The 26,279-nt window shown below is 43.9% G+C and overlaps 1 protein-coding gene across 26 annotated transcripts in view; it reads right to left on the bottom strand.

Annotated features, from left to right (window-relative positions):
• Nucleotides 1–26,279, bottom strand: part of CELF2 (CUGBP Elav-like family member 2) — a 495,873-nt gene that overhangs the window by 112,736 nt on the left and 356,858 nt on the right. The window lies entirely within an intron of this gene.

Here is a 26,279-nt window from a genome sequence, read left to right as displayed (position 1 = left end):
CTACCCACTCCTTGTTTGCCACAAAATGAAAGGCAATATTATAAGCAAGTTTAGAAATTAAGTTACAATATGAATGGGCGTGTGCCCAAACAGAAGTCAGCAGACTCTGGCCTGTGTACCAAATATGGTGGTGTCATAATTCTGGATTCCTCCTTTCTAAGAGCTGATGGAAGCCAAGGCTGAAAGCCCATCAAGGGCAGGTTGGCAGAGACTCTCAACCTCCTGCACCAAAGACAACGGACGTCCTGAGGGGTGGCTGTCCCCTTCTCCAACTTGTGAAAATATGGTTGATAATCTGTTAATAAGCATTCAATTTCTCAGCACAATCAGGTTTAGAAAAAGGGAAGACACAAAAACTTCAGAAATTTGAAGGAAAAAGATGCCACCTGACTGTCTTTGGTAAATTGGGGATGAGGGACAAAGTGGAGCGAGGTGCTCACCAAGACTGGACTTCTCACCTCGACTTTAGGAAAGGCTCCTAATGCGCAGAGCCAGCGCGGGATGGAGGAACACAGAAGGTACGTAACCCACAGCAGGGCAACAGGGAGAGACAAATGAACAGTGTCTAGGCACCGATGCTGCTTCTATTTAGGGGAATGACACAAAGAAGACAGAAGAGAACAGAAGGACGGGGTTGTGGGGCAGGGAGCCGGCAGGGAGCCAGCAGGGCAGACCATCAAAGATTTGGAATCCCACGCTGGCACTCTGATTTCTCAAAATAAAACTCATTCAATGGATTCGGAGAAAATAAAGTACAAGGCCATCCCCTTGGCGTTCTTAAAGACATCTAGGATGTTCCCTCCTTGTCTGGAAAAAGACATTTTGAACCTGATGTCTTACACTTGCTTCAGCCAGTCTATCAAGCTTCAATATGCAAAACCTTCACCTTTGGGACAGAGTAGAGTATGTGTCCCTGGTTTCTTGGCATGTAAAACCACTGTGCATTCAAAGATGAGAGACCCTTCAAATGTTATCGTTTGAATGAATGATGGGGATAACAGACAATTATGAAGTCTCCTTAAAGAATCACAGACAGACTGACCATATTTATATGCCCTTCACTTCAGCCACTTTGACTTCTTTAACCAGGGTTCATGTGCCCCTGCTGCTTGATGGTCCATCTTTTACTGAATTGATGAACTGAACTAGTTATTTTAAAGCTTTATTGGTATAAGGCAAGCCCTAGAAAAGCTACAGGAATTGCTTCAAAGCAAGGAATACATTTAATCAGGAAAAGTCCCAGTTTCCAGTAATCTACTATATTCATTTTTGGAGAGAGAAAAATGCCAACCATGCTACATTGGGCTTAGCATAGAAAGAAAGTCAGGAGCCAGGTGCAGTGTTAGACACCTGTAATCCCAGTTGCTCTGGAGGCTGAGACAGCAGGGTCACAAGTTCAAGGTTAGCCTCAGCAACTTAGCGAGGCCCTAAGCAACTTAGTGAGACACTGTCTCTAAATAAAATATATTAAAAGGGGTGGGGGCTGGCTGGGATGTGACTCAGTGTGTAAGTGCCCCTGGGTTTAATCCCTGGTACCAAAACAAAAAGCAGGGAAAGCTTTCTGACAAACACTAAGTTCTCCTTTCCTTCTTTTAGGCTTATAGGGTCAGCTTCCAGGCAAGGAAGCGATGGAGAGATTCTGAATTTCCCCTTCACTTAATACAGCTTTGAAAAAGAGGCCGAATCTGAAACTTCAAGCAGGAAGCTTTTGGGGGTGTGATACTTAAAAAAAAGATTTAGAGTCTGCTTGGCTGAAAAGAAGGAAATGAAGGAAGAGTGGGTTTGGGAGATGAAAAGAAAGGCTCAGAGTCAATAATGAGAAGTTCAGATTGGCCTAAAATAGTGGGGTGGGAAATGACTGGGGACTGAAAAGGAGGAACTCAGCACAAGGAGAAGGCGAAAGCAACAAGGAAGACAAGCTGCCCACCAAGGCACTCTGCCCTGGTACGTGGGCCACCCAGCAGAGCCGGCAACACACAGTGGTCTAGGGGAGTAAAGGAAGCACTCCTGGCCTTGCACACCCAAACTAAATCCCTGTCACTTCCCCCTGTCTCACAGTCCCTGAGAACCTGGGGTCCAGATGCTGCATAAGAATTAAAATGCCACCCTTGGGGAGGGAGACATCTAATCATTCCTAGTCATTTACATCTTAGTACGAATTTGACTACTTCAAGAACAAGTTTCTCCTGGTGAACAGAAGGTAAGTTTTCTCCTTCAGAAGCAGTAGTCTGAAGCTGGTATGCGAGCAGTTTTGGGAAACTGCCTGAGAAGGGGAAAGGAATGAACGGAGGGGACTAATGCACAGAAGAGGACATGGGAAAATACCTGAGTCTCTAGCTTTTTCCAGTTCCACCCAAGGTCTGTCCTGCCTGCGTACCTGCTAGAGTGAAGTCAGGGACTGATCACTAGGGATCCTCTTCAAACTGTGCATAGCTCTGACTATAAATCCATTTACCAGATTCTTTAAGACCACACCAAGATGAGCTCCGCTCTTACCCTCACACCACAGGAGGATGTCCTAGAGGTCATGGGTGGAGTCTCTGCCGGCTCACTGGCCACTAACCTGCAGCTCAGCACCACAGGCATTAGGTTGGCAAGCAGCTTGAAGACTGTGTGTGTGGACCTGAAGACGGTGTCCCTCCTCCAGGTGCACACCGCCCCTTTATGCAGAGGCTGTTCCTGCCTCAGCGGGGCGTTGCTGTGCAATGAACAACCAGTACAGATGTGGGGGTGTGGAGACAGACCAAGACTGGAAATATCGCCCCAAGAGTCTCCTTTCGATTTCAGAATCTGGTTCCTGAACGACTTAGGGAAACAGTGTGTTACTTTCATTACTTTTACATCACTAAATAAAAACCATGTCTGCCTAAAATCTTCCATGTACCTCCAAGGATATATGGCCACAGTGTTTCATTTAGAATAAAAAAACAACAAAAAAAATTTTTTTAAACTCTGTAGGGCTAAAAATGGCTTATAACTTCATTTGGCACACATAATGATTCACTTAATTAGAACAGTGTTTGGTTAAGTTATCTCAAAATTTGCAGAGTACACAGAGACCTCCAAATTTAAAAAGTCAGCATAGACGTGGCAGTGGAACTGGGGTACATTTTGAAAATGAAAGTGTTTTTTGAAAAGACTGTTGTTTCAATGAGTGTTCTTCCAGTTAACAGCCATAGTCTTTTTCATTGATCTAGCACTTAACATACTCACTTAAAATCGCAGATTCATTGACCTGCAGAGACTATCTCAACAAGACAGGAAGAAGTATCATCATTTGCCCCAACATGGTAATTATTATGGCAAAAGGTCAGGGAGCTAGGATAGATCCCAGCAAACCCAGGCAGACTCAATGAGCATGAAATTTTCTTTCTTGCCGGCCCAAACTGCAAGTACAGCTGTTAAGGGAACCACCTGTCTCTTAGGTTTCCCCCGCCAGCTGTAACCCAGGTCTGAAATGTACTGGATTTGTTTCCAGGTCAGCTGCAACACCAGATGGCTTAGCCCTCGGATTCGGGGCAGAGGCCTCCCTCCTCCTACAGTTCTGCTTGAAACATCAGTGTCAGGTGGGTGGCTAAATATCCACAAACCCAGGTGCTCTTCAGTGGTTCCAACACGTACCAGAGGGCCCCATTCCTGGATCTCCATTTCCCTGCTGTCCATGGAGTGCTGAGAAAGGCACTTGGGCTTCTCCCCCAAGCCCAAGGGACCCTGGGAAGGGCAGAGGCTGCTGTGGCTTGACCAGCCTGGTGCTTCAGTGAGTCTCAACCCTCCCAGTTCTGCTCGACACTGGTAATTTCTGCGGCCTCACATTTGTCTGGTTTGCTCCTTTGACAATGTCTAATAGGCACTTACACTTTGCAATTTGTTTCACCCTCGTCTACTCCTTCAAGAGTTTCCAGTGACAGTGGCCAAGTTAGGAAAGACAAACGTGACATTCCACACCCAAGTTACTTTATGGCATCTCTGTTCCAACAATTTCAATGATTCATTGTGTTCATAAATGCTTTGGAAGCTGGAGTGAAAAGGAAAAAAAAAAATTGTCCCTCCTGTTATCCATTATCAACTCCTCCCATTACACCCCACCAAGATTTTTTTAAATTCTCAGGTGAAACAGATACGGTGGTAAAACTTGAGAGAGGATTCCAGAAACCCAATTATCACAGTTTTGGGTCAGCTGAGATCCTAACATTTCTACTGCTGATGTCTCCCTCTGTTGATCACCAAAAAGATTCTCAGGATTCTGGACACCTGAAAGGGGTAATGCAGTAAGTCTTGCTGGCCATAATGCTTGCTGGGAATTAATTCTGCTGTTTGACTCTGACACTTGAGCAGGGCCCCTAGGAAGGGAAGGAAAGACAGAATATGGAAGAAAGATCCTGGGGTACACTGCCTGTGAAGGTGGCCTGTGTGTGGGGGCCTCACAAGATCATCTCTGTGTGGTCAAGAAACAGTGAGGACATCAATGGTCCTGGGGAAAGCAGGGAGCACAGAAAGCTCCCAGTTTCCACTTTTGTCCCCTCTGTCTGCCTCCTAGAGTCTCAGCAGGACTCAGAGCCCTGTGCCACCCTGATTCCCAGGAATGGGTAAGTTTAGCAGCACAGTTGCACACACTCAGCTGGCACAGCCATCTGTAATCAGCATTATAATTGTGAGATATCAGCATACCATCATGCGCAGAAGCCGCGTGGCAATTCCCAGAGCGGCCGAGCGCTGCCTACTCCAGATAGGGCAGTAGGTGTCTGACTGTGTCTCTTCACTAATAGTTCCTGCTGTCATGGAGAGTTCTCTCAGGTATTCTGCCAGCTTAATTGCTGGATAATCTGAGACATTGTTAGAGGTTTGGCTGTTTCCAAAGATAAAGCCCCAAACAAGATCTACATACACATACACACACACACACACACACACACACACACACACACACACACACACACACAGTATTTTAAAATCAAAGAAAACACTCAAATTTACTGAAAGACTTTAATTTTAAGTGATCAAGTAGATTTATCCTGAAAGAAACCATCTGGATTATTACAAATCTTTTCAAGCCACAGCTGTTTCTCTTGAAAATCTTTCCTTGGAAACTCTTGGTAGTAATACTCACGGTGGGGAGAAACTATTGCTTATGTAGGGGATAACCAGCTCACATCGTGGCTTGCTCTGATTCGAATGGCAATTTATTTATATTCTTAAGTGTGGAGGGCAGTGTAGGCACAGCCCTAGAAAAAGACTACAGATCAGATGTTAAAGTGAGTTTTGCCCTTAAGAAAACGAACACCATACTGGTTGAAGAAACTTGCACCGAGGTTTCTAAACTATACCAAATTGTCTGGAAGGAAGAGAATCAAGATTTGATGTTCTAAAGATGCCATTTTTAAAAAGCAGTTTCCTTTAAGCCTTTGACTCTACAGTTTGGACAATAAGGTAGTTTTTAATAGATGTGTTTCTGTTTTTAAAGAATCCGAGTATAAAGAAAGGAGGTTACTGACTTGGTTTTCAATTATCAAAATAATCACTTGTCATATGCAGAGCAGAAACCCCAGGTCATGAGCTAACAGTACATACTCTGAAGGGCAGAGCCAACCCTAGGCACAGGAAGCAGGAGCCACAGGACTTTACGGCCTCTGACCTCAGGCTAAATGGCCCTGAATAAAATGTTCTCTTACATGACAAAATGGGCCTATTTGGAATGTTCTAGTTCCAAATGTTAGTTCTTCTTTTAGGTCGTATTCTTTGGCAATATTTTCATATGGAAAATTGCAAAGCATATTTTGAAATACAAACAACCATACAACTTGAGGACTGAGAAGAGAAGGTAAAAAAATGATGTACAATTCTGTGGCTAATGTGGTAAAATAAGGTGGTTTAGGGTGAATGGCATTGTGCACAAGAGCCGCTGTGTCCTCTACGTGAGCTCAGAGGGGCTCACCATATCTTCAAGGACACTCAGCTTTTTAAGACACACAATCTACTTTGCTTTCTGAATCTAGGCAAGTAAGTGCAACGACCATTTGGTGACTGCACTGTGTACTTTTTTTTCTCCCAATTAAAGTAATAGTCCTGGTGGACAAATTCAGTTTGAGGTGTATGTGAGGGCTGGGGATGTGGCTCAGCGGGAGCATTTCCCTAGCTTGCATGAGGCCCTTGGTTTAATCCCCAGAACTGGAAAAAAAAAAAAAAAAAAAAAAGGAAAAAAAAAGGGGAGGGGGCGGAGACAGACATTTGAATTCAAGACATCAACAAAAAGTCAAAGTCATCATGTTGTGAACTAAAAATTCCTTTACAGGCTGCCTTTGAATTCTAAGGGGCTGACAGATCAAGGGATGAAGACCCTGGAAGACTAAATTAGTGAACCTGCGATGGTTTTTTCCTTTCTGTGAATGAAACTCCCTTTTGCATTCACATTTGCAAGCAAATCAGGTGCCTGCCTGATTTACACAAGTTGAATTGCAATTGGGATCTTGGCCTCTCCTCAAGTGAGGGCCGGAAAGCCAGTTTAAGTTGAGAGAGGACATACTCCTCACGCTTGATTTTCCTTGTGATCTGTTTTCTCCCTCAATCCTAGCCACACCTTGTAGAGAATTTAACATTTCTTAGAGTGCAAAGGTTGTTGATCTGAGTGCTACATTTTATGCAAGTGAATCTCTCTCACTACAAGTTCAACTATTAATCACTGACTCTGCCCCTGCTAAAATCCCTACTTCTGGTTTCCACTAAGTTAAAGGTTCAAAAAAAAAAAAAAAGAAACCCATCAAAAATCCCCTGGATTAATTTTTTTAAAGAAAACTCAGCACTGACCTTAAGAAAAAGAGAGGGTCACTGTTCAGTGGTCTAGAAGGTGAGCACAACTTCAGTGTCCTGAGGTGAAAGACAAGGATTAAACCCAGTTCTCAGAAAGCACAAAGAAGCTTCAGTAAGCTGTGTGTACCCTGGAGAGTCACAGATGTATCCCTCTCCTCAATCGAAAGGCCACTGCCAAGACCTGGAGCTGCCGTTAGAACCACTCAGATGCTCTCTTCCTAACTCATGGCCTTGCGGTCCTGTGCCCTGGATGCTGACTCTCCTACCTTGCCCTTAACACGCTGCTTGCTTTTGCAGGCTCCAAGATACGACTTAGAAAGTGAGGCTACAGGGGCTGGGGTGGTGGCTCAGTGGCAGAGCAACGTGGGAGGCACTAGGTTGGATCCTCAGCACTACATAAAAATAAAACAGAGGCCCATCAACAACTAAAAAAATATATTTTTAAAAAAGGGATGCTACAATACTTTCACAAGCTGCGTTTAAAATTGAGTCCTCTTACCACTCAACACACATTTATGTATTCCTGCTTAAAATGTTACTGTGGCTCTTCTGTATCTGGATGGTGAACTATAATGACTGTGATCACACAAACTGAGAGACAGGCACGAGAAGCAGGGAGCAGTGTGACCAAGGTGACCCTCAACTAAGTAAATGAACCACCTGCAGGAAGAGGAGAGCACCTCTTTTGCACACCCCATGCCTTTTATTACTCTCAACCCCCCAATATAAGAAAATGAGAGGACAGTAAGGTAGCATTACAGTCTCATGGCTTCCATGTCCTTTGTGTAGAATAACAGAATTTTACAAGGCAACTCCACCACCCTGAGCCTCCACCCTCTCCCATTTCACAGACTGCCAGTCACACACAAGGGTCACAGTGAAGGCAAAAACCACTCTGATAACTACTGGCAGGCCAGCCCCCTTCCAAACTGGTGCCCACCACGGGCAGATCACCCCTCAAGCCACCTGACAGGTTGCGCCTCCCTCTGAAAGACCCCCAGAATTGTACCAGACTCCTTGCATGCCACCCAAATGTCTTTTCATAACCTATGCCTCTTGTTTTAAATGTCTCTCCAATAGTCATCTAAGACAAAAACAAACAAACAAACAAACAAACAAACCGAAAAAAGAAAAAAAACCCTTTTTTTTTCTTTTCTAAAAGTGCAACTTTCATAGTTAGAATAGCGGCTGCCCAGTACAAATGCCTCGTCCTGTGGAAATCAACTTAATGAAGCTGGATCCAATTAGCTTGGTTTTATAGAGTTTAGATATAATCGACACGAGGATGTGAAAAGTCTCAACATCTGGTCACTACTCTGGAAGCAGAGAAAGGAGGCTGCCATTCTGCTTTCAGTGCTTTAATTATGTGGATGCCACCATTTGGATCGCTGAATGTCATCCCAAGAAAGTCCCCTGGGAAAGTCACCAACAGAGCAGGGCCTGCACTTGCTTCGGCTGCCTGGGTGGGGACTCTGCATTCCTCTACCAGCCCTGAGTCACTCTGCAGCAGGATGCTCCTAGATGGTACAGTCGAGTCAACTTCAGCCAGGGCAGAACGCTGGCCTCCTCTTGCTCAGTGGCAGCCCCATGGACCCTCCCTCAGACTTGCCACCTGATGTGCTATGACCACACTCCTGTCAACAGGCCACAAGGTCCAGGCTACTGCCCTGGGGACGGCCCTGGAAGGAACCATCCTCTGTTCCTCCCATGCTCCTGTGAAGTCAGACATGCTCTCTACATCTTCTGCCAGAAAAATGGTGGCTTTCTTTTTCCCCTTGCTGTTGTTGTTTTGACTTACATTAAGTCTACTGAATCGTCAAGGCTTTTGGGAAAGAATCTGAGGACCGATGTGTGTACTGCAACATGTCCTAACCTGCTGTTATGTAAATTGCAATTAAAGGGTGACACAGACACCGAAAAGATATCAAGGGCAAAATTCAGTAATCTGCATTTTCCCTTTCCAGGGTTCTCTGAAATAAACCACTCAGCTGAGACCACTTCATGGCTCTAACAGTAAAAATAGCTGAAGAATTTCAACAGCATCCTTTTCCCCTGATGGGACCTCTCTACTCTTTCCTGAACTTTCCATCTCCCCCAAGCATGGGAGAGGTTAAGTTCATGGGTGAGGTGCCTGCTTGTCAAGGTGCCACAGGGGACAGCCTGAGGACAGAAAGTAGCCGCCTCTGTTTCAGAAAAATGCTGTTTGACCTTTGGAATGAAAGCTAATAAGCAAACAGAGGATTTGATTACATCTTCTATCCAGTGCAGTGAGGAGGACCATATTTTTCTCTAAAGGTAAGAAAAGGAGCAGTAACTCAAGGGTGAACAGAACGGGCGGGCTAGGTCAATGGGGCAGCTCACCCAAGGTCAGTGTGACTGGGCCAACTCATTGGCCAGTCAGTGCTCCTGGTGTCCCCCTGGTGAGGCAGAGATGAGGAACTGTGGGGTGACCACATGCTCCTTGGGCATGGGGTGAGTGAGCTGGGGTTCCTTCACACATGCCAAGCGGGGCATTGCAGGACAGAAGGTAGGTCTGTCTCAAAACCAATTTAAAAGAGTATCTAAGCTGCTGAGGGACCTCATTAAAAATAAGTTTCTAATCTAAGGTTATTTCATAGTATAGATTCTCTTGAGGCTAGAATGGCATTATAATTAGGAGTCTAGAGGCAAATGGAGCAGGTGAACACGTAACTATTTTCCTCTGATTCTCAATTTTAGCACATCGGGTTTTTCAATGCTCCTGGCTAGGCCAAGCTCTGAGGTACCAACTTCAGTGTCCTGCTTAGAGGATATGTCAACCTTTATTCCTAGACTGAGAATACAGGCCCTCTATCGTTAGCCTAGGTAAATTACAGCTCAGCTTTGACCTCAGTACGCATCAGTATCAGAGGTATTCCAACTTGATTGACTGATGGCAGGTACATCTGGACCCTCACAAGGGACATTTGCAATCCTAAATTGAACAAAGGGTATTTTTTCTGGAACTGGAATGAGGAAGTTGTTACCTCTGCTTCCTCATTCCAGTCTTTACAAAGTAAAGGGGAAAGGTAAACCCCTTGGCAATAGAAACCATAATGTTAGGCCAAAGTAAAGATCTGCACTTACTTTAGACTTTTTCTTATGACATGTGACCCTGGAGAGCTAATATTTATAGTGCTCATTATAACTGCCTCCGCCCCACTCCAAAAATAACTGAGCCACTTTCACGTATTGCCTGGAATTGTGGAAATCATATAAGAAATTCACTTTGGAGCGAAGTATAAATATGTCTGCAAGTTCTCAGGACAGTTTCCACAGTGATACTGGATGTTTCTGCCTTACTTCCTTCACTGTCTTTACAGCGAGTCCATATTATCAGTCATCCCTTGCTATGTCTCAGATGGACGGCGTGTTTCATAAATGACTGAACCTCTTAAAGCTGCCGGTCCTTATTTATAACATGGGGATAGTAATGGCAGCTGTATCATGAGTTTATTATATTTAAAAGATAATTTATGAAAATGTGAAACAGCTCCTGGCATATATATATAAATATATAAATATATATAAAAGTGCTTAATCAGTATTAGAGATTTATTGTCCACTTTAAATTGACCATGTCTTGCTATAAAGCCTTGAGCCCAAACAGAACCTATGCAGGCAAGAACCTTCCAGGCAAGAAGAGACGGCTGCAGTATTACTTCAGTTTTATAACAAATGAAACTGAGAAAGAGAAAGGCAGCAGGGACAGGCCTGCCACACGCCAAGCTACCCCCACCCCCGGGTCCTGGGTGGCAGGGAGGGCAAAGGAGCCTCTTCTCTAAGCCAAGACCATGAGCCTTTTAATAGGGTTGGGAATTGATTTTGTTGTCTTGCTTTCTGAAGTAATTACTTACAACTAGCTAAGTTCAGCCATTCGCATGGCCTCTGAATACTTTGCACATCCATTTACATGGCCTCTAAACAGTCAATCAATTTTAATGGAATCGTTTTGATTGGCTTTCCTGTTCAGGGTACAACAAAATTTCCCCCAATTGTGCACTCTATGGTATGCCCCCAAGAGCAAAACTTCCCTAAAATGGTTTATCTGAAATAAAACCTGTTGTGAGCACACTCAGGTTTCAGTACTCTAAAATGACTCGAACCAGATCTGTCACTTCCCTTTAATTCGGCAACAGAGGAAGAAAAACAGTAGCAACACCGGGCTGGGCTTGACACTGTGGGGTCCTGGATGCCCAGGATCCAGAGGAAAAGGAGGAAGTGCCAGGAGCAGGGCTCCAGAGCAGGGACCACCAGGTGTGTTAGGCGACCCCGGGGCCAAAGGGATTCCCAGCGGCTGGATTTCAACTCGAGAGCTCCCATCACTCAATCAGACGCAGGAGAAGGTCACTCACGGTCTGAGTGACGGCTGTCTTACGTGGTGCCATGGTTACTTTACTCTCATGCTACCTAATGATCACTCCAGAGGGCAGTGGCCATGTCCTAGGCTTTCTGGGTCCCCTCCCTGGACACGGTACAGAAGCGGGCACTGAGGATGCTAGCTAAGACTTAGAGACTGGTTCTCCCCGGGCCTTTGCCCATCTGCTCAACCTGCCATTTTCTTTCATACTTGGTGTTCCATGAGCCTGCTAGTGATCAGAGTCCACAAACACTTGTAAGTTCGTTCTTTGAAGCGACTTGGATACGGTGTACCCATTTCTGATCTGAGATAGGTGTGGTTTAATGATTAGGTAAAATACAACCATATAATGACATCAAGTATACATGGTGCTGATCTCAGCCTCTACACACAGAAAACACCCACTAACGGTAGGTTCTTTCCTTCCTTCCACTGTGTAATTTTAGGGGCACCATGAAGGCTTCCTCTCTGTGTAGGGTGATCACATTAATGCATCATCCACATGAGGACACTTTTGAAAGTGGAGGGCATCATGTTAACAGCAACTCTGGGACAACGGATGGAAGCCGGCGCCGTGCCAAGGAAAGCCGACACCCGCCCTCCTCTCGTCTCCTCTCCCAGTTACTCCTCCCTCCTGTGACAGTCACACTTTTAGTGTGAAGCTTGTACTGCAATAAAATAAAAATTCCTCAGAAGAGACACCACTGTGATCTCTATTCCCAATGACTGACACTGCAGGGTGGCTACACCTCGGACAGGCTTTGATGGGAGTTTTCAGCAAGAACAGGGGTGCTGGGGACAGCATCGTGAAGGAGGAAACCTGACCCCCCCAAATGAGATGGCCAGGGAAAGTGTCACCGCAATTGCGCCCAAGGGCTGGTCCTGATCTCACCATGGTCAGCTTCAAATGTTGGCCTGAAGAGGGCGGAGGCGGCAGCAGCAACCACCACCCAGCTCCAGTCCCCACTCCCAGTAAAAGGAACAGAGGCGTCAAGAGGTGACATCTTGTCCATTCAACTCTCTGGAGACAGACAGAGCCTGGGCCTGAGTCCAGGCGGGTAGCCTTATTTTGGCCAAAGACAGCCCTACTTCCTCATTGTTCTAAATCCTGCACCAGCTAGACAGAAAGTATGGCTCTCCATTCTTCAGGAAATCAAATAAGTAGAACATTATGGATACAAGAAAAATAAAATACAGGGTCCTTGTACTTGATATGCCCAAAATTTAACTGCAGAGTTAACTGCTCATTCATTAGCAGGTAGAAAGAGGTTCATCTGCTCTGCCATGAAATCTCTCCCTAGAATACCTCAGAGGGAAAAGTGAAAAATGTCCCTGACTTTGGGATTTCAGAAGACTCTACACGCCACACGTTGATTAGCAGCCACTGGGTTTCATTCCAGGAAGAACTCGCCATCCATCAGCCTTCCATCCTGCACGCACACCCGAGTAGTATTTGATCTACAAACTTTCATTTTTCTCTATCATCGCCAATGACACTTATTCTTCTATTAAACCTTTAGAAAAAAGAGCAAAGAAATATCCCGCAGGCTGCCATCGCTTCCTCAGATGACTGGACGAAGATGGATTTCCAGGTCTGTTAGCCCTTCTGGACTTCAGCCGCTTGTTTGGATTTCAAACAAACATACACACAATTATGAAGATGGGCAGGGAAGAAAGGCAGGTTATGAAATGCTCTGTGAAGAGCTAAAAGCTCCAGGCAGCAAAGATCACTTATACCACAAAGCCCCTGGTGTACTCTGTTGCTTCCTAATTGTGCAGATAACAAATGACAACACTTCTTTGTAGTTAGAAGAGATTTTCTCCCTCTACTAAGGGTCCCCCAGTTAGTTCTAAATTACATTCTATAACTAGAAGATCAATAGCTCAAGCGATCCAGAATAGTGAATATTCCAAATATCTTTTCAATAGGTACTGGAAGACTCCTGATGTTAGTGACAGGGAGACTTAGTTTCATCAATATAATTGTCTTGGGCTATGGTTGTATAAATGGCATGAATTCCTTGAGCACATTCAAATTTGTCAAAAGGGACACGGCCATGTGACTGCTAAGCAGCATGGGTGGGCAGTCTGGGATGCAGATGTGGTATGAGAAGCCTGTGAAAAGATACCTAAACACAGTGTTATTCCTTTGGCATGTTCAGAAGGCTGGATGGACAGTTTCCCAACCTTCATTTGTTGGGATGATAAATAATTTCTGATCATTGATAAAAAAAAATTCCATCACTGTTTATTTGGTACATTTATGCTTTTAAGTTCCATGATGGGGTTTTTAAAGACTTCAACATCACAACCTGAGAAAAATATTCTAAGACTAAGGGATTTTAAAGACTTCAACATCACAACCTGAGAAAAATATTCTAAGACTTCATTATTAATCAATCTTACATAATGACCTGCGCCTTAAAGAGCTGTTAGAAGGTGAAATATACCAAGTATTTGAGGTAAATACCACAAATCATCATATGTCAAAATGAGTGGTCACCTGGTCACCTAAATGAAATAGTTAGCTAGTCAAAGAAAAATTCAGGTGGGAGCGGACACACTAGTGCTGTTCCTGTATGAGGCCTGCAGTCACACTCCAAGCCTGACCACAGATCAGCAGAGATGCCAGCTGTCAGCTTCACCCACTCAGTCTGCCACAATTCCACACAGCACAGGATTCACAGAAGACAGCTCTGACAATTGTACAAATGCCATTCCCAAATCTAGTTAGCCACCTAAAATGATATTTCTCAATCTTCCCTGAAAATAATAATCACTGGGAATGTTTATAAGAACAGATTCTTAGATTCAAGACAAATCGACCGTCTCAGGCTTTTTAGGAGAAAGGCCTGGAGGTCTGTGGGACAGCATCCCCTGGATTCTCAGCCTCTAGAAGTCTGAGAAATAGTTCAACCAAGGACAGCTGGGGCCCAGACAACCAGTTATCCACCAAAATCCACTCTCTTCTTCCACAGTGCCAGAGCACGTGTTGAAACCACATTTACTAGACCCTTGTTGTGTGACCTTCTAAGGCAATGCAAGCAGAAGTAACAACCGATGCTCCAGGGCCAGGGTCTTAATAGGACAGATGTGACAGCCCTCTACACTTTCCTTCCTTTTTCCTGGGTAGATGGAGATAGCACAGCCAAAGGATGAAGAATCCTGGATCCCTGCATCACTGTGTGGAGGAAAGCTGCCCACCAACCAAGAACACCCATGAAGGATTCTTGACATGAGCAGGAAATGGTCTTCTTACTCTGGGGTCTACTTCTTAATAGTTTAGCCTGTCCTGATTAATATAACACCTGGTGGTTACACACAACAAAAGTGTAGCTGACATAATAAAAACTTGGCATGTCAATGCGACCTCGACCTCACACCTTTAGCACATTTGCTGGAGACTACTCCAAAATGGCTATGTTAAAAACAAACCATAAGGATCAAATTTGGTTTTAGAATGTTAGTAGTTGGTAAACAGCTGTAGAGTAGTTAGGCAGAGAAAGCAAGCAGTACACTCAAACTTAGGTTTCCAGGTTCTTGGTGAGAACATCCTCTGTTTTGAACAAACCACTTGGTAACATTCACCAGGTTGAGGGGAAAATATACTTCTATAGGCAAATCTACCATTTGCTTGTTAATCACCAATTCTTAAATTTCATTTATTCACAGGAAAAATAACTTGAATGGCAAGATTTAACCCATTTAAAAAAAAAGCTCAAAGTTAACTTCTGTTTTTTTTTTCCCCCACTTATTATTACTTTTCAGAGGGCTGATCTAGCAGTTCAGACTTATCCCTTCCTCTACTGCTTGCCCGACCTGCTCATAGTCTCAGGTGACTCTGGGATCTAGACAGGGGGGCCTGGCCAGGGGTCCAGAAGTCTGACCTAGAAACATCTCAGGCAGTCTGGGGCTACTCATCAAAGGACAGTCAGCCTCTGGTACCATTTCCCTGAGTAAGGGGAGAGTTAATGAGCCATGTTTTCAAGTCCCTTTTCTGCCTGGGTAGCTCTGAAATTATTTTTCTACTATGTAAATGTAATATATTCCCTTCTCTTCTTCATCTCCTTTGGGTGAGGTTTCATGTAAATCTAAACAATGTCAAGAATACGAAGTATCTTTGCTATGAGAAGATGTTCTTAGCCTTATACCATTATGATAATCTTACACCTTTATTTTATCCTATCATATCATTTTGATATCCTATAACAAGGAAAAATTAATACTTAGAATACAGGTAAAGCTGGGGTTGGATATAAGAAACACACATATAGATGTGAATGTGACTCAGAACATTGGTGGGCAGGATGGAAATCACACTGGCTAGCTGGTCCCCAACACTGAAACGTTTCTAGTGGTCCCACAGGTTGCCTATGCCCCCCGATGATCTCTTACCACTTGAGTGGTATCTGGAAAGTTTGGATGGATTTTAACATCACATTCAAAGTTATGGTATTCTCAACCACAACTAGAAATCCAGAAGGCCTCTTAAAATTTGTCCCTAGAAGATCTGTTCTAAAATAAATTCTCTGGAGCATACTCTCATGACCCAGTTTTGTGACATCAATATCGAGGTATATCTGGGTACTGGCTGCTCTGGAAAGTTCCCAGGTGAGAAATTCAGGCCATCCAACTAGGACACTTCCAGGTTATATGAAGCTTAAAGGCTCTGGTTGGTTTGATCTCATTAGTCTTCTTAACCCCCTTGTTCTATGACAAGACTTCCCTTAGTTCTGCTGTTTTTAGAGAAGCAATGAAAGACTTGTGAAGAAAAATTTAAAAAAAAATTTAGTCTAAATTTCTAGCTGTTGAGGCTAACTGCTCAATTGTCAGCTTTTGAAATATTGATGTCTTTTTACTTCTAACAAGGTGAATGGTCTAGAGGGCCTACTCCACTGTTACTAGAAACAGACTCTATGTAATTAACCATAGTTTTTGAGAGAAGACACACTCAGGGCAGGGGGCAGAGAGCAGCCCCTATCCACCCCTTCCCAGGCTAGATGCATCAAATGCAAACCCAGACAGGACATGATACATGGGCCTTTTCTGCTCCCTAGCTCCTCCTATACTTCCGTCTGGCACTTCTGGATAGGCAGCAAGAGCGAGCTTAGCTCACACTCAAGTAACGACAGAAGAAGTGTTTGGCTGGAGGGCTAAGAGCCTGTTTGGAAGTGATAGCTATACATTCAAGAGGGTAAGGAAAGGGGGCCAAGAGATGCCTGGCAAGGGAATCAGGCAGAGGAAGAAAACCTCAGAGAAACCAGCTGAACCACTGCATGCAACTTTCCCAAGCAGCGCCTTCCAATGCGTCTCTAGCAACAGATGTTGGCCAGTAGTCATATTCTTGAGATCTAATATAACACTTTTTACCTGGTAATCTCTCACCTATAAGAAAAGACTGTGCATCCGTACAAATAGTGCATCCTTCTCCTGTGGCTTGTGTCCCTGCCCACAGGAACCCCTAGTCACTTTGCACGTAAGTTATCCTTGGTCCAAGAGGAAAGAATTGCCCCACGATGCAATTCATTGTTACTTTTCCCTTATTAGTCGAAAAACTATTTTCTGTTCAAAGTCAGGCTGTGTAAGCTAATGAGCAGAACTTCATATAAAAGATTTTGAGTTCCAGGTCTTCCTCAAAACATCTATAATCATCTACCAATTACTGCTGACATCTCTGTAAACAGGAATAATTATCCCTAGAGACTATAAATTATGGGGGCAAAAAAATCCCTATGATGCTTTTCCTTCAGACGAGCTTTGTAGAAAACGCCAGGTCTTAAGCAGATCACACGACTGCTTCCTTTCAGGTTGCCTTCAACAGCAGACTAAGGAAGCGGAATGGACCTGGGTCTAGATTTTTTTTTTTTTAAGTCCACATTCTGTAGCTGTGGATATCTTTTGATTGCTTTCAGAAGAAAAGAAAACTCTAAGCATCGACATCTTTATTTCCAAGGGGCTTACCTGTGTCTAAATGAGTGAATGAAAGCGTAGTCCAATCAAGTTTACCAAAAAATGAAAGATCAAAGGGAGAAGATGACACTGGCAGTAGACAGGCAGTCTGTCTCCTAGGTCTTGCCCTGGGCTTCAGGAGGTCTGAACATCACAGCCCATGTTTCCCTTGAAGAAGGTAACAAAACAGAACCATCTGATTCAAGAAAGGGCTGGATGAATAGAGTTTTTATCAGCCGCTACCTTCGACTCTCATGTTAACTACAGTGGAATAATTATTTTTGAGATTATACACTGCCACATGGAACAGAATAAGCGGAAACACCAGGAGATAATGGACTGATTATACAGCCATCTTTTAAACATTTCATCAGTCTTAGAAGAGCAGATAAAACAACTATTTCATGTCTACCAGCAGGTTCCAGAATAACCCTGCAGAGTTAAAAACGGTGGCGCCACAAATCAGCTGACTCCAATTTCAGGCAATAAATCACTGGTGAATGTTGACATAGTTATATGGGGTCTGGTTACCAGGTGACAGTTACTGTAAGTTTTATTTCAACTTCATATTGAAAAAGACAGTATTCTGTAACTGTCTTGAAGCTGCCATGAAAATACATTTTTAATAATGTAAAAAAAAATAAAGAAATAGGCTTAATAAAATTGCATCAAAAACCTAGAGAAGAGTCTTATTTCTTAAGGAGGTGAATTAAACTGAGCAATAAATATTCACCAATAAGTTAAGAAGCAAGCAGGAACCGAACAGCTTTGTCTACACACATTTAGGAATCAAACAGCCGTTAGGGAATAGTGTCACGCCCTGTTCCCACTGCTACTGCGCAAGCCAAACAGAAGTGAGATTCTCTTCGGTGTATCAAGCAAGGCAGCCCAAACGACGGTCTGTGTTACTTCCTCTGTGCATTGTTTAAAAGAAAAGTGGCTCATTGGGAGCTGGCCAATAAATGCTGTTAGGTACTGCTTTCATTGGCGGCATTAGGTGACCTGGACACCATTTGTATTCTCAGAACAGCAAAAAATGATTGTTTTCTTTTCCCCTGTGACGTCTGATAAGGGACCATTGGTTACCCTAGAATCTGTTTATTTTATGGGAACTGAAACCTGAGATGAAAATGGATGCTACTTAAGTCACAAAACCTGTTTTACACAGGTGGGTGTTGTACATTACAATGGCAGGGTCCTGGATTCCACAGTCCCCTGGGTGTGGGGGAAGGAGTGCAGACCTGAGAGCTACAAAGGCCTTAGTCCAAGTCTCCAGCTTGGGTAAGTCATTGAACCCCTCTGACCGCAGACTCTCTTTCTGTGTAAAACTAAGATGCTAATCCCCACCCTGTCCTCTTTCTGTGCCAACACAAGGACTCAATGAAAGAACTCTGTGAAAATGCCCCATTTATAAATGATTTTTATTCAAACGTAAGTTCTTATCAAACAAGGCATCAGATTCTGTAGTTTAAAAACCTGAATTTACCATAGCAGACGCTAAGCAGCTTGGCAGGTTTCTCCCATGTCTCCATTTTCTTCCTCTAAAGAGAGGTTGCTGATGTTCCTGTGCTTCCCAGGGTGACTGTGCGATGATTGGTCTAAATGACTCTAAATTACATATTCATGAATTTACACGATAATACAGCTGCTAACCAATAAAAAAAGGCCAATTATGAATTCAAATTATATGCAAATATGAAGGATAAAAGCAATTCTCAAGGGGCTAATTTTTCCCATGAGGTGTTCTTTCATCGGGATGTGGACAAAGGAGGTTTAAATAGAGAGTCTGTTCTGCGATGTTCAAGAAAGAGTATTAATATTTTGTGGGACCGCATCTGTGAATGAAGACATTCAAAAAGCCATTATGTTTTCAACTTAGGTTAATAATAAGGCTATTTTTCCACCCACTCGTTGGCACAGCTGTAATGTTCTCAGCCTCAAGTGGGAGGCAATGTGGAAAGAAGAGTCAGAAGATAAACGATATACAGCGTAGCAGTGCCAGTTCATATAAAATACCACCGGATTGGAGATGGCCCCTTAACGTGATTCTTCTTTTCTCTCTCCTCCTCCAGCCAGCACACAGGTCCACCAACGGGGCTGGGTTCGGTACACCCAGGGGATGGCAAATTCATTTCTGTCCAAATCCCGATCAGATGCCAGCCCAAACCTTAAGTGCAATTTCTCTCTTGTCCCGTTTCCTTCAGTGACACTACTCTGCACCAGCGCTGCTGCTGGCCTGGAGGGCTGTGGCAGGCTTATGCCTGATCATTAAGGAAGAGTGAGAGAAGGAGAAACGGTACCCAAACCTGCCTCCAGGACCTCCTGACCTGACACAGCAAAAACTTCAAAAGAAGCAATGGGGGGTGGGGTGGGGGCGGTGGTACAGAATTTTACTTTCCGCCTTTGGAACGGCCTACTGCGCACTAAATCTCTCCCCAGTGTCTGCTGTGTTTCTGTTCTCTCTGGCACAGAAAAATGAGCCAAATAGCGGTTAACACTCTCAGAAAGCACTTTAGGGACATTCTAGGAAAAGGACAGTAAAAGTGCCAAGTGTGACATTACTCTGTTGTTACAGAATGAGAAATATTGTCACACCTAGAGGTGTGACAGGAGGTGAGTTTAAGTTCATAGCAGAGCACTGCAATAAATATAGATTTCTACAGTTTCCAAAAGGGCACTTTGAAAGCTTCTTCCCGACGATGCAGGGAAAAGCATTACCGCCCCCATTACACTGCGATGGCCCTCGTGCTACAGGATACCTAAAAGTGGCCCATTGAAAATTATTCATTCTGAGCAGAGGTCACTGAGGTCAAAGCTCGCTTCCATTGCTTGCCGAGATTATGACTTGGCCAAACAAAGAACCATCAGTGTCTTTATAACCAGATGGCTCTATAAAGCCGAGGGATTGCTGGTTTCTGTGAAACAGATAGCAAGTAAAAACGGAATTGAACTTCTCCATGGTAAATAACACTCACTAGTGTCTGCGACCAATGTCGCTCACTTTCAGATTCAGAAACTGCTATAAAACTGAATTTCTGTTAAACTTTACCACTACAGTCATAATGTAATCTGATATTCACTTCGGAATTGCTGGTGATATTTCACATGTATCTTTGCTAATAAACAACAAAGGTGGGGGTCAGGAAGGATTTATTTAAAGGATTCAGGCAATTTTCTCCTAAGGACACCCCCTTAGTCGAAAAAGTACCATTTCTAAGGGGCTAGACAAATATGCAAGTGTAGCCATAGTTGGGTTGCTGGGAAAAGGCCAATATTTTCCATTTCAAAATTTTCGGTTTTTTCATTTTTCATTTCTAAATGGAAACTCAAAAAATCTTTATTTCTAAAACCTTCGAATGAAAAAAAAAAAACCACTATAACACTATGGAAAAAAATAAAAGAAAAAGAACATCAAAGTAAGAACTGTAAGCTCATGAGTCAACTCCTGCTCTACCAAATTCCTACCTGCGTGACAATGATTGCACTGAGAAAATCTGTTTTCTCATTCATAGAATGAAGATTTGGACCTCCTCAGCCTTGTTCCCAGAATTATACTGTGAGCTGATACTTTGTAAATCCACAAATGTGAAGTACTGAATAAGTACCTATGTTTTAAAATTTCTTAGAAAAGCTACTCCATCAACCAAATATTGCAAACACCCACAAGATCACATCCCGTCTTAAAAGATCACATTCGCCGAGTGTGGTGGCACATGCCTGTAATTCCAGCAGCTCAGGAGGCTGAGGCAGGAGGATCTCGAGTTCGAAACCAGCCTCAGGACCTTATCAAGGGCTTAAGTGATTCAGCGAGACCATCTCTAAATAAAACATAAAAAGGGCTGGGGATGTGGCTCAGTGGTTAAGCACCTTGGGTTCAATCCCTCATACAAAAAAAAAAACCCAAAAAACCAAAAACACATTCTTCTGCTTAAACCTGCATTAATCCTTTCTCCATAACAAAAACTATTCTGGACCCTTCAGAAGTGTTATCACTTTTGCTAAAAACTCACCCTTAGGTATGTGTGATTCCCTCCCTGTCTCTTCATGGGAATTCCCAGGGAACAACAGGGAAGTTCAGCTGAAGATGGCATCAGCCCAGGCAGAGCTGGCAGGGCGGTAGCAGGAACAGGGATCTCACTGTTATTCAATTACATCCCATTGTAGAGAACCTTCTTCGGTTAATGTAGTTTGTGGTGAAATTTCCTCTGTACTCATTTAAATATAATTACTGCACTTATCATGTCACCGTGTAACTTCACATTCACATAAACCTGTGATCTCCCACAGACACTCAGCTATAAGATCTGAAACAAACTACCTTATCTGTCAAAGCCGGTCCTTACCCTACAGCCTTATATTTGGCACTTGCCCCTCCCCGCCCCCCCCCCCCCCCGAAAAAGCCCCTGGAGGGTTTTCCAAGCAGGAAACAATTATAGTGACCCAGCTCCTCAGGGTTCCCAAGAACTGCCCCCACCCGCCCTCCAAGGGAAGGACGATTAGGATCCTCAGAGAAATCACTAGAAGCCAAGGGAGGGGCTGAAGATTTGAGGGTGCTGGCTTTCAGGGCTGTGAACAGCCAGTGGCTAATTCTCACTAAAAATGACCTGAGGTGGTTATTGGTGACAAGGTTAAGAAGACACAAAACAGCCACCAAATGGCATATTTTATATGTGAGGAGGGTTAAAATTTTTAGACATCGCTAAAAGGAGAGGAAAATGAAATTGACAGTACACCAAACAATTCACCCCGGCCTTCTTGCCTTGTCTCTCCTGGTCTTTCTCAACTCCAGCTGCATTAGAATCGCCAGCAAATCCTCAGCTACAGTCTGAGAAATTAAACCAGCATTCCTGAGGGTGGACTCAGGAGACCGTGTTTCTGTTCTTCAGTCTTCCCAGGTGATTCCAGTGGAAAAACCACCGGGTCTCCTGTGTCTTGTCTGAATTTCCTATCAAGCCTGCGGAAGGGACCCGGGAGGGTGGGCCAGGCCCCCCTGGTCACACAGGTAATACTTCCTGGATCAGATCTCAACAGCCCCGACTCCTTTCCAGGATAATGAGGCTCATTTGTTTCTGTTATGACAGCCTGTCACGGGGCAGTTGCTGAGGAGGAGGAGGAGGCAGAATGGCCGACGTCCCCAGAGGAAGCTGGCCTGTGCTGGTGTGCAACCTAGAATACGCTAGCTGACGCTGCAGTCCCCTCCCATGGCCAGTCGCGCGGTGGCACATTTTTGCCACAAGGCGACTTGGCAAGCGAGGAAGGGCTTTCTGGGAACCGAAAACAGCTGGTGTTCTGTAACACAACCAGATGAAGGGAACGAAGGGCAGGGCTGGCACGTCCGAGCGACTGCGTCCTTTTCTCTCACTTCCCATGTCCACAAGGCAGGATGGTAACTCAGGAGCGGTGCCTCCTCGGGGCCCCTTGCTGCAGGGTTTTGGGACTGTACTGGAAGGGCCGCACCTCGCCTCTGACTAAACAAACACCACTTAATGGGTAGCGGCTTGACAAGATCCCAGCCCGAGGGGCTGCACCGCTGTGCAGGTGGGACAGCCGGCTCCTTAAAGCTGAAAAGAACACTGGCCCAGGCGCCGGGCGCCAGAGACGAGCAGTGACAATCCCTCACTACTAATTGGCTCTTCTGGGCAAACAGCAATAACCCGGGAAAATTCCCTAGGCTGTCAAGTTTCTAAAAAGTAGAAATGACACAGGGACAGGAACGAGGCATGTGGGACAGGCAGGGAGCAGGACACAAACCAGAGAAACAGCCTTGGCAGGCCACACTCCCTCCTTGACATCCAGACTTTGGAGAATCACTTCCCTCAGAAATCTAAATACCAAAGGAACAACTGTTAACAAGGAGTTTTCTTCCTCACCAAAGGAGTCAAATCTGAAAATGTGGAGAGTCCAACCTTTGGCAATAAAAAAACTAGGAAGCCTGCACCCTGGGAGTCCACGCTTACATGGAACACGGGCAGGCAGAGGGTCCACCCAGCCTCCGGTTTCTCCCAGGAACTCAGTGACTCCAGATTTCAAGGCAGTGTCCTCATTTTGTGCCCCCCTGATGATCTCACAAAGTGACCTACCATGTTGGCAGCTGCCTCCCAGGGCACGTCCTGGTTCAGTGGTCTCTACCCACTGAACTAATGGGGCACTTCAGAGAATCTCCTAGCTGGGGGACTTGCCAAGACTAGACTCGGGGTCCTATGGTGTGATGGAGCTGCTTATAAACTTTAGGACAGAGTTATTGGCTTCTACCGGGTTGAATAAACAGAACACTACCCCTTCTCAAGCCCAATACCTGGGCAGAACTGTCCAGGTAGCAGAACTTTCTCTACGAAGCTGGAAAGAACCTGATGAACTTTCACCAGGGCCCATGTAATAAGCACTGGATGATGTACTTTTCAGTACATTGAATCTGTTTCCTCATCTACATAAATGAGGCCCAGAGAGGGTAAGTGGCTTGTCCAATCTTGGGGAACTGAAATTCAAACCCAGATTTGCCTACAATTTTCCATAAAGGTGGCTATTCTTGCAAGTAGAATCATTTCAAAAGATTTCTTTTTTTTTAAAGAGAAAACTAAGTGATTAGAAGAATTTAGTTTTGTGTTTCTCTTTCCTTGATGCTTTCGTATTCCAAATAGTTTCCGGAAGACAAAGGTTCTCCTAACCACTTCCATGGTGCAGGGTGCAGTCTACTTTGTGGGTTTTGTTGTTGTTGTTTGTTTGTTTTTTGTCTTTTTAAAGAATAACTCTTTTCAGAATTCCTCCTATTGAGAATTACTGCTGTGATTAAACAGCTATTTCTTGAACAAAGTACAGTGTTAGGTTGTAGGAATACCAAGACAGCAAAATGAATATCTCTGTTTTAAGAGTTTACTCTTTCAAAGGGAAAAGGGAAATCCTCGATTGCAAACTGAGACACACAGGAGAGAGAGTCAACTACATTATGAGTAGGATCAAAACATCCTGTAGACAATTGAATCTCTCTAGGTACTTCTAGCCTAAGATATTCATTATCATTGGGCTAGAGTTTCATCAATAGTTATTCAGTATTCATTCCCAAGACTCTCAATAAGTGCATGTTAAATGGACACGTATGGATCGCCAACTATATACACATTATATGTTTCTAATAGCATGCAGAAATGAGACATGAATACTGTCCTCAATGGATTTATAGATACAGAAAATGAGACTTATACATAAATCACTTAGTGCATGGTACCAAGTGAGAGGCTGAATAAAGAGGTGCATATAAACTTTTCTGGGAGTTTAGACTGAGAAGGGCGTATTAGCTTTCTGTTGCTGTCAGCAAAATACCTGACACAAACAATGTTTTATTTTTATAAAGGAATTAATTATTTTGTCTCATGGTTCCAGAAGTTCCAGTTCATGATCATCCAGCTCCATTGGTCTGGGTCTGAGGTGGAATGGTGTGGCAGAGGAGAGCTGTTGAGCTCACAGCAGCCAGGAAACATCAAGAGAGAGAGAGAGGAAGGGCTGGAGAGGGGATAAACCCTTTCAGGGCACACCCACCCCCACTACTGACCTACATCCTCTAACTAGGTCCCACCTCCCATCCATAAATTAATCCAAGGGTGAGGTCATGATCCAATTGCTTCTCCAAAGCCCCACCTCTGAACACATGAACCTTTGGGGACATTCCAGAACCAAAACTTAATGAGATTATTTTGAACTTGGAGAGGTGATAACAATTTGTAGAAAATGGTAAGCCCTGAGGAAAGGTGAGCTGTCAACAGAAAGAGAGGGAGTGTAGGAATTCCAGGTAACAGGTCTGTAGAGCTGGAAATGAAGACACCATAGGAAGCCAAAGGAAACTGGGGTGGTTTATGGGAGAACTGGAATATGTGGCCGTGGAATTGAAGGTGTGTTTGTCAGGTGATGTGCCACTTCAGGTTCATGTACCTCAGTGATTCCTGATAAACAGGAAGGCACTGAGAATATAGAAACTGAAGAAGAAACAGTCAAGAAGACTGCTTTTTTAAAAGAATAACTTAAACTTTAAAGAACAGAAGAAGTCTAGGTCCTTCTACTTTGGGCCTAGAATGATACCCCTCAGCCTGCAACAGGTTACCGCCCTGAAAGGGTTTCCAAGTCACAGCACAGGGATGTGGAAGCTGGGAGGAACGTGGTAGACTCCCAGCATTGAGAACTGGGAGCTGAGTGGGGAATTCAGAATTCCCAGGAAAGCTGGATGTAGGTACTTAGCCAGGCCTGATGGTGCACACCTGGAATCCCAGCAACAGAGGATTGCAAGTTCAAGGACAGCCGGGGGAGTCGAGGGAAACCCTGACTCAAAATGAAATAAAAATGGGCTGGCACAGCACGTATGAAGCCCTGGGTTCAATCTCCAGAACGCAAAAAAGAACAACAACAAAAAAAAGATTCAGATATTTTCAGACATTTAGAGATTAAAAACTACAATGTATGAGATGAAAAGAGACAATGGGTGGGATTAAAGGCAGATTAAACATTACAGGAGAAAAGATTAATGACCTGTGTTTCAAAATGAAACAGACAAAATGAGAACTTAAAGGAAAAAATAAAAATAAAAAGCACAGTAGGGATCTGCAGGGCGAATTCCAGGGCAAATACATGAGTAACTGGAGACTCAGATGAGAGAGGAGAGGGACAGAAAAGATCTCACAAAAGCACTGAATTTTTCCGAATTTGATGCAAACAATAAACACAAAGACTTAAAATGCTCAATGAAGTCCAAGCAATAGAAATATGAAAAAAGTCAAGCTAAGACATAATATAATCACAAATTACTCATACTCAGTAATAAAGAGAAAATATTTTAAAAGCAGCCTGAGGTAGACTTGTATGGAGAAACGAAAGGATGACATCAGACACAGTGTGAGAACAACATCTCGGAACTCCTGAAAGAAAACAATCATCAACCATGTCAGTGAAAATACATTTCAAAAACACAGCCAAAATAAATGTTCTGAAACCTACAAAAGGTGAAAAAATTTACCAGCAGATGACCAATTACACGTAAAATGTTAAAGGAAATTACTTAGGCGGAAGGAAAATGACTCCAGAAGGAAATAATACAAAGGAATGAGTTACAAGAAATAGTAACTACATAGGTAACCAGGTCAAGTATTACTCTTGACAAAAATTA

Source organism: Sciurus vulgaris (assembly GCF_902686455.1).
Source record: "Sciurus vulgaris genome assembly, chromosome: 12".
Classification (NCBI taxonomy): Eukaryota; Metazoa; Chordata; class Mammalia; order Rodentia; family Sciuridae; genus Sciurus; species Sciurus vulgaris.
The sequence above is the reverse complement of the archived record's forward strand: the minus strand, read 5'-3'. Positions and strand labels throughout refer to the sequence as shown.